Source organism: Notolepis coatsorum (genome assembly GCF_963971535.1).
Source record: "Notolepis coatsorum genome assembly, chromosome: 10".
Classification (NCBI taxonomy): Eukaryota; Metazoa; Chordata; class Actinopteri; order Aulopiformes; family Paralepididae; genus Notolepis; species Notolepis coatsorum.
The window spans coordinates 68,039,415-68,051,445 of record NC_140174.1 but is presented as its reverse complement, the minus strand read 5'-3'; positions in this window follow the sequence as shown (position 1 = coordinate 68,051,445).

Sequence of the window (12,031 nt, the reverse complement as noted above, 5' to 3'; positions counted from 1 at the left end):
AAACGGATCCGGTCGAGGTGAGCGATGAAAAAGAACAGGTTAAAACCGAACAGGACTACGGAGCGATGCAGCCAATTGGTGCACATCCAACTGTGCCATTGCCCTGCCTTCCCTGCCACTCTGCTACATTCCAAGTCTCTGTCTGTGAAGCGGCAGCCTTAGCTGGGCAGAGGACCCCTGGGAATGAATGGGAAGTAAGTGACCAGAAAAATCAAATGCGCAAAGAGATCTGCAGTAGTCACCTGAGGTGGCATATGAAAACTCACACAGAGAAACCATATAGTTGTAGTGTCTGTGGTAAACGCTATAGATACAAAGAATGGCTGAGGATCCATGTGAGGCAGCATGTAGTATTCAAGCCTTTCAAATGTAATAAAGAATTTTCCAAAATTGCGATGATGAGACATTGCAGAACTCACACGAGCAAAAGGCTGTACAGTAGATGCTGGCTCTGTAGCAAATGGTTTAGCCACAAAATATACCTGAGGAGTCATATGAGATCTCACTTTCTGAATAAACCATTCAAATGCCCAGTCTGTGGTAAAGGATACAAGTGTAAAATTCCTCTGATAGGTCACCTTATAGCTCATTCTAAAGAGAAACCTTACAGATGCGCCATCAGCACTTCAACCCATCTGGTTAAAACAGAAGTGGATAAGGAGGCTTCTGGACCAGATGCTGTAGAAATAGCAGGAGTGGCACAAAGGGAATCTGTACAAATAAGACTAATAAAAATGGAGGAAGAAGATTATGGGGTATCAATTAAACAAGAACCTAAGTATCAGAACCGTAGGCAGGAGAGGAGCTACGGTGTGGGCCAGGAAGACCCAGAACCTCCAGAGATGAGAGAGGACCAAGAGCAACTCTGGAACATTCAGCAGGGACTCAAGCTGGAAGAGGCCAATCTCACCACAACCCATGACAAGAATCTAGGTCAAACTCGTCTGATGGATGAGTCTGATGGAGATGACTGGGCGCTATCGGATTACCTCTCTTCACACAGTTCTGCAGCTGAGAGTGAGGACTTGTGACAGTGATGAAGATGAGAAGGACCATGGGGGGTCTAGGGGTGAAGATCTTAATAGAGATGTGGTTAAGGACTGGAGGATCTAGGAGAGATGACATTGGCAGTGATTAGGATGAGAAGGACAGTAGAGAATCTAGGGGTGAATAGTAGGGGTGGGAATCGCCAGAGACCTCACGATATGATACTATCGCGATACTTGCGTCACGATATGATAGTATCGCGATACTAAATATATCGCGATACGCTGAGTATTGCGATATATATATATATATTTTTTGATCAAATTTGATTTATTACCTTTTTTCAACTGCAAAGTAAAACTGTCAACATGTTTTATCTAATAAAATAAAGTTCAGTCTGTTCATCTCACTTCAATCATTTTTATTGCAGAACATGGTATTTTCTCAAGCAGACAGATGTAAACACTAATCTGTGTTGCATGTACCTGACAAACTGAACTGTTTGTATTACAGTCATATTCCAACTTAACTGAATGCACGTGTGTGTGTGGACTACTGTACTATTACAGCAGGGGTGGGCAACTTTGTATATGGTGAGAGCCACTAAATTTCCACACAATCTGGTGGGCCGCATTGTTTATCCGCAGTCCCGCCAGTACTCAAATAGCCCATAATAGTCACAGATGTGATAAATAAGGCATATAAACAATTATAATTTGTTGTAACTTTGTTTTTATTCCATTTCAAACGCATTTAGTAATGCTTAATTTCAACTTTATGAATTTATAAATACAGCTGAATTTGCTGTGTAACCCAAATATATACAAAAATGGCAAATTATAATTAAGGCTTCTATTAAAATAAATGTATGAACTTAAAGCCCACTGCTCGCCAAACACAAAGCAGCATTCCTGCTGCATTTCACTACAACAGTAAATCAAAAGTGCAATAATAAATGATTTAGTTAAATGTATAAACTTGTATCTTGCTACTAAACAAAACATTCCTGAGTGCTTCATATCCATAACATGCATTTCAGTGTTATTAGTGTTATCTGAACACTACAAAAGTAAACAAGTAGCCAAGTGCAATTTTTATCCACTTTTTCTTTTCACCTGCGCAGCTCGATCTCTCAGTGGCGAGGAGTAACGCGTGGGAGGCTCACGCTGCCCCCGACACTTCCTGATTCTACTGCGCAGGCGCACCAACCGACCTGTAGGAGTCGCTGTCCACAACGCCCGATCCCCACCCATCAGTTTCCCACCCCCTAATACGGCCAATGTGTATTAGTACGGACGACCAGCTAAACTGAAAGCAAATGTGGAGCGCTGGGCTCGAACAGGCAAGCCCAGCGTCTCCAGATTTCGTGGCCAGCGCCTTGCCTACTACGCCACGTAGCCGCCCGCCAAGTGCAATACTCATCAGAATAATGAATTCCTTTTTGTGCAATTCTACATGCCTCCCATTGACCCTTTATCAAACTGGCATGACATTCACCCTCCCCCCACAGTGGGTCAATAATGGTTCTGTCTTTAATGAGACACTTGTGGTCTCTCCTGTTGGCGCACAATAGAAGGAATGTCAACTTCAATGTTTGTGCATGCGATCTGCATCAGATGAAATAACATTTCATTTTTGTGTGCACGCGCGTGCGCATACTTCTGCTCAGAAAAGTGCTGGGACGGTGTGGTACCGCGTGGCATGACCACTGCACCCCTGATTATTAGTGACCCACAATAGATGGAAATTATGTTAGCGAACTTACCTGATGTATAATGCAGTGCAGCATTGGACACTCAACGCCACTCTGCTTTAGAAGCCCGGCGAATCCTGTGTGTTTTCCTTTCATTGTGGGTGCTCCATCGGTAACAACAGCGGACAGTTTATCAAACCCCCCATATTGCTGCACGGCACTTTCAACAGCGTTGAATATGTCCACACTAGGGCTGACCCATATTAGTCGAATAGTCGACTAATCGATCAAAAGGAGCCGTAGTCCACTGCCAATGTCGTAGTCGAATGCAAAAAAAAAAGTATAATTATATATATATTTTTTTTATTATTATTTTATATTGGCCTGGGGTCGCATGGAGCGTCGGTGATGGCCGCATGCGGCCCACGGGCCGCCAGTTGCCCCTCCCTGTATTACAGGTATTGAAATGAACAATGCAACTTCCTTATAAAAAAATAATATATATATATATATTTTTTTATGAATAATTAAATATCGATACTTGGCGTCCCTATATCGATACAGTATCGCCACGCAAAGTATCGCGATACTACTAGGTATCGATTTTTCCCCCACCCCTAGTGAATAGTGGTGAATCTACAACCAAAACTGCTGACAGTGATGAGAGGCTGGGAAGGAGTGTGTTTAGGATTTACTAGGAGTGATATCCTGAAATATGTATAATACTGTATTGTACCCATTCTTCAATCTGTTAATACAATTTTCATTCAATCAATCAATCTGCATGGTGATTGATTGAATGAAATTTTTATTAACAGATTGCAGAATGGGTACAATATACAGTACGGCTCAATACACAATTGTTAAGGGGATGCAGACTAGAGAAAGACTTTCATCTCGTTTACATCAGGGTCCCCTATTTTCAATTCATAATGAATTTTAAGTAAGGGTGCAACTTGCTCCGTGCAATCCATTCTTTGTGGATTTAGTGTCTATGAGTGACCTAACAAAGACTCAAAAACCCACACAGGAAATAAACCGTACAGTTGTACTCTCTTTAGCAAATAACTATATTCCAAGCCACCACTCAAGGCTCACATGAAACCACAGACCAGAGAGAAACTATATCTGTAATATGGTTTTATCCAGAGTACACATACAAAATGTCACATGAGAACTAATTTAGTTGAAAAGCCACACAGTTGAATTTTAATTTGATGACACTTAGAAAGGTATGGACTGAGCTCTTGCCTTATTGACTGAGACAGAAAGTGCTGCATCTAAAGGTTGCAAGATATATTTCCCTCCAGAAAGTTGCTATCCTTGAATCTATATAACTATAGCTGACATGAAATATTGAAGCAAAGGCTATGTTATCAATATCCATTCTACTACTACTGTATGTATCTTCTGTTTGTCTGCTCACCTCATGTGTCAGACAAATAGAATAAACTTCACCCACTATTCTCCCAAAACCCTGGTTTGTCTCTTTGTGTCATCTTTGCCTGAAAATAATGCTTTGTCCTCTGGGGGTCCGCTTCTCTCAAGCTTACAATATGCTAGAATAGGACGTAACGTTTTAGTTTCTTGCCTTGACGAGAGTTAAACCTGCACTATGGAACGTTTTTGTGGGCAAATGCTTGCTTCTTTAGCAAGCTAAAATACCGTTGGGCCAAGTTGGGCTGAACAAGAGAAAACCCTCCCAACAGGGATATATGAAATACAGTGAAATTCCCCTCTATAAGCTTCATAAAAGGTTTTATATTCTATAAAATATTTTATTTTTTACCAGATGTAGTTACCTCTCACGGCAACAAGGTGCCAATCATCCATAGTGCAGGTTTAATAGCTCATATGGTCATTCTGAAATTTTAAATATACATTTAGAATATAACTAGAACAATGTAGTCACAATGTGTATGGGAATGTAGTCAAGAACATAATGTGATCTAGGGATGCCCCGATCAATCGGCCAGCGATCGGTATTGGCCGATATTCACAAAAATAGCTGGATCGGGTATCGATAAAAAAATATATATATATTCTTTTTTTTATATAATATAATAAGAAATTAAATAAGAAATAACAATTCAGTACATTTATATCTATGTGTTAATTTGTTACATTTAGTTTCACTAAGTTAGGAAAGTAATGTTTTAAGTCAAGCCTGATGTTGCCTTGCATAAAATAATGATCCCAGTCTCTTCCACACAGTGAGGCATACAGTTTATTAATTGAACAATGGGTATTTACATTACATTTAGCTGACTCTTTTATCCAAAGCGACTTACAAGTTCTGTACGACAAGTCATCAGGAAGGGCACAACTCTATCAGCTGAGTAACAATGTTGGTGCTACAGTGTAGGTTAGTATATTAGGAAAAGTGCATGACAGTAAGAGTAACAAGTAACAAAACCAAAAACGATCAGTATCGGCAGTGTATCGGCCGATATGGCTCATAGAAGATCGTGATCGGTATCGGTGGCAAAAAACGTGATCGGGGGATCCCTGATGTGATCCTTAAGTCATTCAATAATTACACCAATCAATGGACATTTCATTAAAGGCCAAACTATAACAAATCAAAAAGAGCAACATATTAAAATAATGAACCCATAGCTTCAGATTTACTGACAAAGTTAAACATTTGAATTTTTGCTATTATAAAGGTGTATCATGAAAGACATTTCAACTTTAGAAACTAGAAAAGAAAGGATCTACACTGATGTCAATCATTCTATAACAAAATTATTTTCTGTTTTGTCAATGTATTTTAGTGGGGTCTGTTGTATTTTCTTTTGGTCATAGTTCCTCTCCCCATTTCTTTGCCATCTCTAAAGATTTGCACCCATGGTTTTCGCTGTAAGAACAATGTCATAATTTTGACAATTGCTGTCCTTTTAGGTAAAGGTTTTTTTTTATACTTCAACTACAAAGGGAGTTTGTAAAACTTTTCCCTCTTCCTATATCTTGCCACAAAACACAAAACTAATATATTTTAGCTTTCAACTGATGTGTTGGTTGATAGATAATAACACAGTGTGACGCCGACAGACAGCTGTAAAATGTGTTGTGACATCTGAGGGTGGGCCATCGGAATGTTAAGTGATTAAACATAACTATAACTAACACCACCTCTAAAATATAACCATGATTAACAACACCCCTTAACCTCTTGAGCCCGATGGTTCCGGTATCAAGCCATAAATCCATCTCTACAGACTGTATGAATTAATGTTGCGTGTTTTTCCCCCCTAAATGTAGCCAAGAGTAAAGACCTAACCCTGTCAAAACAGCAGTCAAAGTGTATATTTTCAGCACTACGTTTGTTTACAAATGATTTTAAGTGTTATTCGTGAAATAGGAGTTTATAGAAATCCCAGCGCATTGAGTCGGAAAAAGGCGCGTATTGACGCGAGGACTTGGCGCAACCTAACTTGTGTGTAGTTGTAGAGCCATTACCTATAAGCCTACTGCGAGGGGCAAGTGGGCTGGCTTGAGTTAGACACGTGCTTGAAGAATTCAATGTCCAGAGTGCTCGTATCATTTTCGATATGCCAATCCTTTTATTGACCATTATCAACCAAAAAATGTATACAAAAACTCTTTTTACTAATAACACTGAACGCCGATCTATACGGCACATCAACACGACAAGACACGGTCAAAAACTGTATGGCTATTCCCCTTGCGCACCTGGGGCTCGTCACCCACTGATCAGTATATATGGGTAACCACCCCCTGTGGTGGTTGCCATGGTGACTGATAATGCCAAACCTCTGCACCGTGAGTTAAAATAAAACTAAATAAACAGAAGGGCATTTTGGCTCCAACAGTAGTCTTTTGAGAGAAGAGACCCAGGCCTTTCGAATACAAAAAAAAGCGACACTTCCCAGCTCACGCCAGCCCCTGTCAATCATCTGACTTCTAGCGTGAAGCTTTTTTTTCTCTCTTTATTTTCGGAATCATATCTCATGGGTGGAATGAACGTTATTGCCATAAAATAGAACGCAGTTCGTTTATCTACCTTTCTGTGAACATCTAGCAAAAAAAACTTGTTGCAATCTGATGAAAAATGGCGGAGCAATTTACATTATAAAAAAATAACTGTACTTACAGTAGATTTCATTCACAGTTTTTGCTGCCTGGTGGTACTAAATCCAGATTGAACTCTGCCATTGGAAAGGGGGGCGTTGGCCCAATCCATATATATGTGACTTGGCCACAATAAGGTAATTTATAGGCCTGATATTCTATATTATATTTTAGAATATCTGGTCAATTTTAGCATGGTGTTATTCACCGTCAAAGAAAATTGATGTTCTCCTTTGGTTCATTACATTTTACTCAAGCCTAGTAACAGACACAATATTTGTTCCATAGATGTCCCTAGATACCAAGAACATGCAAATGGACCTTGTAGAAGTGGAGCAATCTTCCATTTACTTAGGTATGTATAGGTGGATTTTCAGAAAATATGGCTAGGACATGATTAACACCACCCCTTAAACATAACTATGGTTAACACCATCTCTTAAACATATCCATGATTAACACCACCCCTTAAACATAACGTTAGGTTATGACTATAACCAAGTTCTGTTGACACTTAGTGAACGCTCAGCGTTCATTGCATATATCTCACTTCAGCATATATACACTGAATAATTTCACAATGTACCTTTAAATGCCAGCATTCATCTGGCCACACCCCCATCCGCTTACCTATATAAGCAGGGATGGTGCCACACACTCATCTCCTTCCCAACAAATTTCATCACAATGAAAGATCAAGGGCCTGCAGCGTCGTCTAAACGCTGAGCGTTCACTAAGTGTCAACAGAACTTGGTTATAGTCATAACCTAACGTTCTGTATCACACTTAGCTCACGCTCAGCGTTCATTGCATAATAGGAGCTGAGCGGGAGCTAGAAGCTCGACAAATGTACCCTGCTGAGGCCCCCCACAACCATCAGACCAGGGAGGGCCGAGCCCCCCCGACCCACCCTAATGGAGGGCACCCCCCCTATTGGTGGCTTCACGGGAGGGCGACGGACCCGACCGTGCGAAGAGGCACTCAAGCAACTCAACGCAGAGGGTGAGCAGACCGTGGCTTGACCCCACGACTACACACACGCACAACCTGCATGCCACCCGGGAACGAACGGAGGGATAAACCTCGTTACTGCCCCCAGAATCACGGGGTCAAGGGTAAACCCAACCCCGTGGCAAGGCCGTAGCAGCGGAGCGCGAAGGAAGACCCAGACCCACCAAAGGGACTGAACCCCCTGGAACGGGGGCCCGGAGAAGTCCATGATGCCAGCATCAAGACCCCACCAGGTGGGCACTTAGTGACCCCGCCCCCCACATCGCCAGCGTATTCGGACAAAGGCCCCTCAGCCGAGCGGGCCCTGTCCCCCTAATAGTACACCGCCTGGCACACTGACCCTGCAGAACAGGCAGTCAGCATGGCCGTAAGCACACAAAAAAGGTTAACCAACGGAAGCAGGCAGCGCACCGGGGAAAAACCAGGCAACAGGCTATTAACCCTAGCCTGGAGACTGCGGACGAGACAGGCGCCAGAGGGGACAGCTGAACACAGCCGCCCCGGCGGAAGGAGCGGAAGCTGGCGGTGTTGCATGACCAAGCCTCCATTTAAAAACCCCCACCCAGAGGGGTTGAGGCAGAGAAGGCTGACACGATTGGCAGACGTCATGAACGTGCAGGGGCACCCTCAAACGATGAACCCGGGAGTTGACACTGCTCCAACACACCAGGGAATCAACCACCTTGGTGTTACCCAATGCGGTGGTTGTTCCTATAACCCCTCAAGGAAAAACTCCAAAACACACCTGCGGGTATACACCGGCTATACCCCAGTACAAGTGTTTCAGTTTCCAAAAAAGGGTTAACCCAGGCCTACGGGTCGACGAAACATTACCTCGGACCGGGCCTGGCGATACGGGAAGCACAGGGTCACCAGAGGAGGTCAAAGACCACCCCAACAGGCCCCTCTTCGCCATGCGTGAGAGAGGAGCGAAAAAGAATGGAGAACCAGCCCCTAAGCACACCGTACTTGGTATTCCCAGGCGGTCTCCCAACCAAGTACTAACCAGGACCAACCTGTGTAGCGGCCGAGATCCGACGAGATCGAGCGTGTACAGGTTGGCATGGCCGTAAGCCATTACGACAGTGCTGAGTAAAAACGTACCCAACCAGGGTCTCCATAGCGCTTAACCCTGTGACACCCGGACCGACCTGGCATTTTTCCCCCTGAAAAAAGCCCAAGTCCCTCAGGGTACCAGAACAGCAGATCTGCATCCCCGGCGGACAACGGGTTCAACTGATCCGGACCAGCGTGACCAGAACCAGTCCCGTGCCCTAACCACGCCGACATGCCTACTCCAGGAGAAAGGGCAGATATGCGTGTCGATCTTAACATGAAAAGAAGGCGCCACCCAGACGTTCGGGCGAACCGCGCCTGGTGGCCCACCCCAAGGGCGTGAGACCCCTCTACATATGTTCAGATCCATTCCGTCATCATCCCCCAGACATGAACGAGAATCCGTCGTGGGATGTGGTCGTCGGAAGAGGAAAAACCCCCATCTCAGTTGCTTTATAAAAACGCCGTTTTAACCACAAGCAACCAAGGCGTGCCAGTCAGTCGCCTGTTTACAGCGAGCTAGCACTATACGTGCGTCGGGACACACCCCCATCAATGAACAGGCTATTTAGACCTGTCATTGAATCCCCAAGGCGCCCAGGGGAACGACAAGAGGGGTGTGACACTTCCTAACTCCAACACTTTTTGAATAGAAAAGAAGGAAGCACCAACAGTATGTATCCCAGTCTACACAGCCGGGGGTAAACATTTTTCACATTTTTACATCCCACCACCCTCCCATGGGAAGGAGACAGGGATCCCCAGAGAGACTTCCCACGCAAGCTGTACAGATTGAAAAGAATATATTGCACCTTGAGCCATGTAAAAAATTGGTTTTAGGGCTCTCCGGGGAAGAGGCACTGAACCCATACACACTCAATAATCGAATTGAATCGAATACATACACAATAGAATAGGACACCTTCTAGAGGGTCCACTCACTTTGACAATCTGAGGAGGAAGGCTCTGTACTCTGATGGAGGCTCCCTCACATGGAAGGAGGAGTCCGAACTCACAGAAGGCCCGAATAGGCGCTTGGTGAGGAGGAGCCCTGACCATCCCCCCGAAACAGATCCATCACATGGACCTGAACAGCACACGGAAGTCCTACCAACAGAGACGCGCACGGTGACGTACTCTATGGCGGGGGAATTTCTGCGGTGCACACGCCCAATATTCCAGGCCGTGGGACCAGGAAACTCCAAAAAAATTTCATAATGAGAGAATACATAATTCTCGATTAGTATCGGCCACAGGCCTTGCTAAGCACACACGACAGCGACCAAACAATCTTTTCTTTTAGGAAAATAAAGTTTCTCCAGCAGTTTTAGCACAACCTCAGCAATCAAGCTAAGGGTTACATCGCATCCCTACCACACAAAAGACACAATGTAGTGCAACAACCACCAAACGCACAGAGCACACACATCCACACGCACACACTCACTTTAAACAAACACACTGTAGCACCCACTCCACACACTTTATAGCACACACCCACTTTAAACAAACACACTGTAGCACCCACTCCCCACACTTTATATTTATTGATGAAGGATTGCACTACAACTCGTACACCTTACTGTAAATTGTACCTAAATTGTACCTCATCCCATTTCTGCTTTGCACTATATAGTACTGTACATTAGTACACTGCATAGTATTGTATATTATATGGTAACTCAGAACATTGTACATATGTCTATACCGAACACTGTGACCTCATTTTCTTCTTCTAAATTACATGCTATACTATGTTATTTGATACTATCTTGTCTAGCACAGTCTCTGGAGCGTAACAGTAAGAAGCATTTTGTATGAAAGTATTCTGTACTTCTGTATGACAACTATTAAAGAAACTTGAAACGTGAACAACATGTCTGATAGGAGGATGAAAAAGTCCCCAGGGAACCGGGGGGAAACACAATCCTCTTCCTTTACCCTTAATACGGCCAGTTAAAACAGGAAAACCTGTTAATATGTGAACACACTGTTCATTGTCATCACAGGCTGAGAAAAGAACATTCTTTTACTCACTTGTCACCAAGCATAGCTTCATAGGTTAGTTACCTTAGTTGTGAGTACACGGTACATTATTTTATAAACACATGATGTTTCTCACACAACAACCAGATCATTTTCACATCTGTAACAACCCGATTTGCACGGAGAAGCTAACTGCCAGTGACAAAGACAGTTCACACATAACTCGCGTCGTATCCTAAATGCATTGCAGCAACACACGTTTTGGGAAAAACATCGTTATTCACAAAACATTTAGAAAGGTAAAACCAGAAGACGTGTTATAAGGTCTGGTCAAACCTTGTCCTACCCGGAATGTAGATCAGCGAAGTGCAGTCTCAAGAGACCGTAGAAACACAGCCGTCCTGTGTTGTTCGATCCGGGGCAGCGTCGCCACTCTACCCGTCGCAACGGTCCCTTTGTTGACGCAATCCTTGCCGTCCTGGCTCAGGGCAGGGTCGACGAACATCCCCTGTCAAAGATGACGTCTTAGTCAAGAGTGTAAAACATGTTATAATCAAAGCACGTTCAACAGAGTAGCATTAAGCTAACGGCCGCTCCAACCGTCGGTCGCTATTACCCCTGCTCGCGAGACGCCGAGCGAACGGCGCACGCGACCAGAGGGGAGCTCACGGCGGCGCGCGAGTAACCGAAGCTACCTCGCGCTGGCCTTGTCCGATAGCAGCAAGCTAACGTTTCCTAGTGATCACAACAGCTAGCGCCGCAGCTAACAGCTGACTGGCTAACAGTAGGCCCAACCTCTGTAGGCCACGCAGTGATCCCAGCAGGCTAACGCCGCAGCTAACAGCTGACTGGCTAACCGTAAGCTAAGCAGCTATCACCTGAACTTGTACACAATGATATAACACTCACCCAGACAGGCCGTCGTTCTGAAACCCTCCTCACTTTTTAAGAGAAAAGAGAAACAAGATGTCAACACGGCTTTACAACGGTGATTTTACCAACACCCGACGGAATCAGCACAATACCAAACTGGCCTGTGTAGCTGACTTGAACATGGATCTTCCGCTATCGAACATCCATGCACATATCTCCTCGTGAAGGAATACTCTCATTTGGATATGAAAGAAGGGGCTACATGGTGACAGGGAGATACCCACTCGTCCAGAAAACACAGGGATCACCAGTGTTAATGGTCGCGGCCCA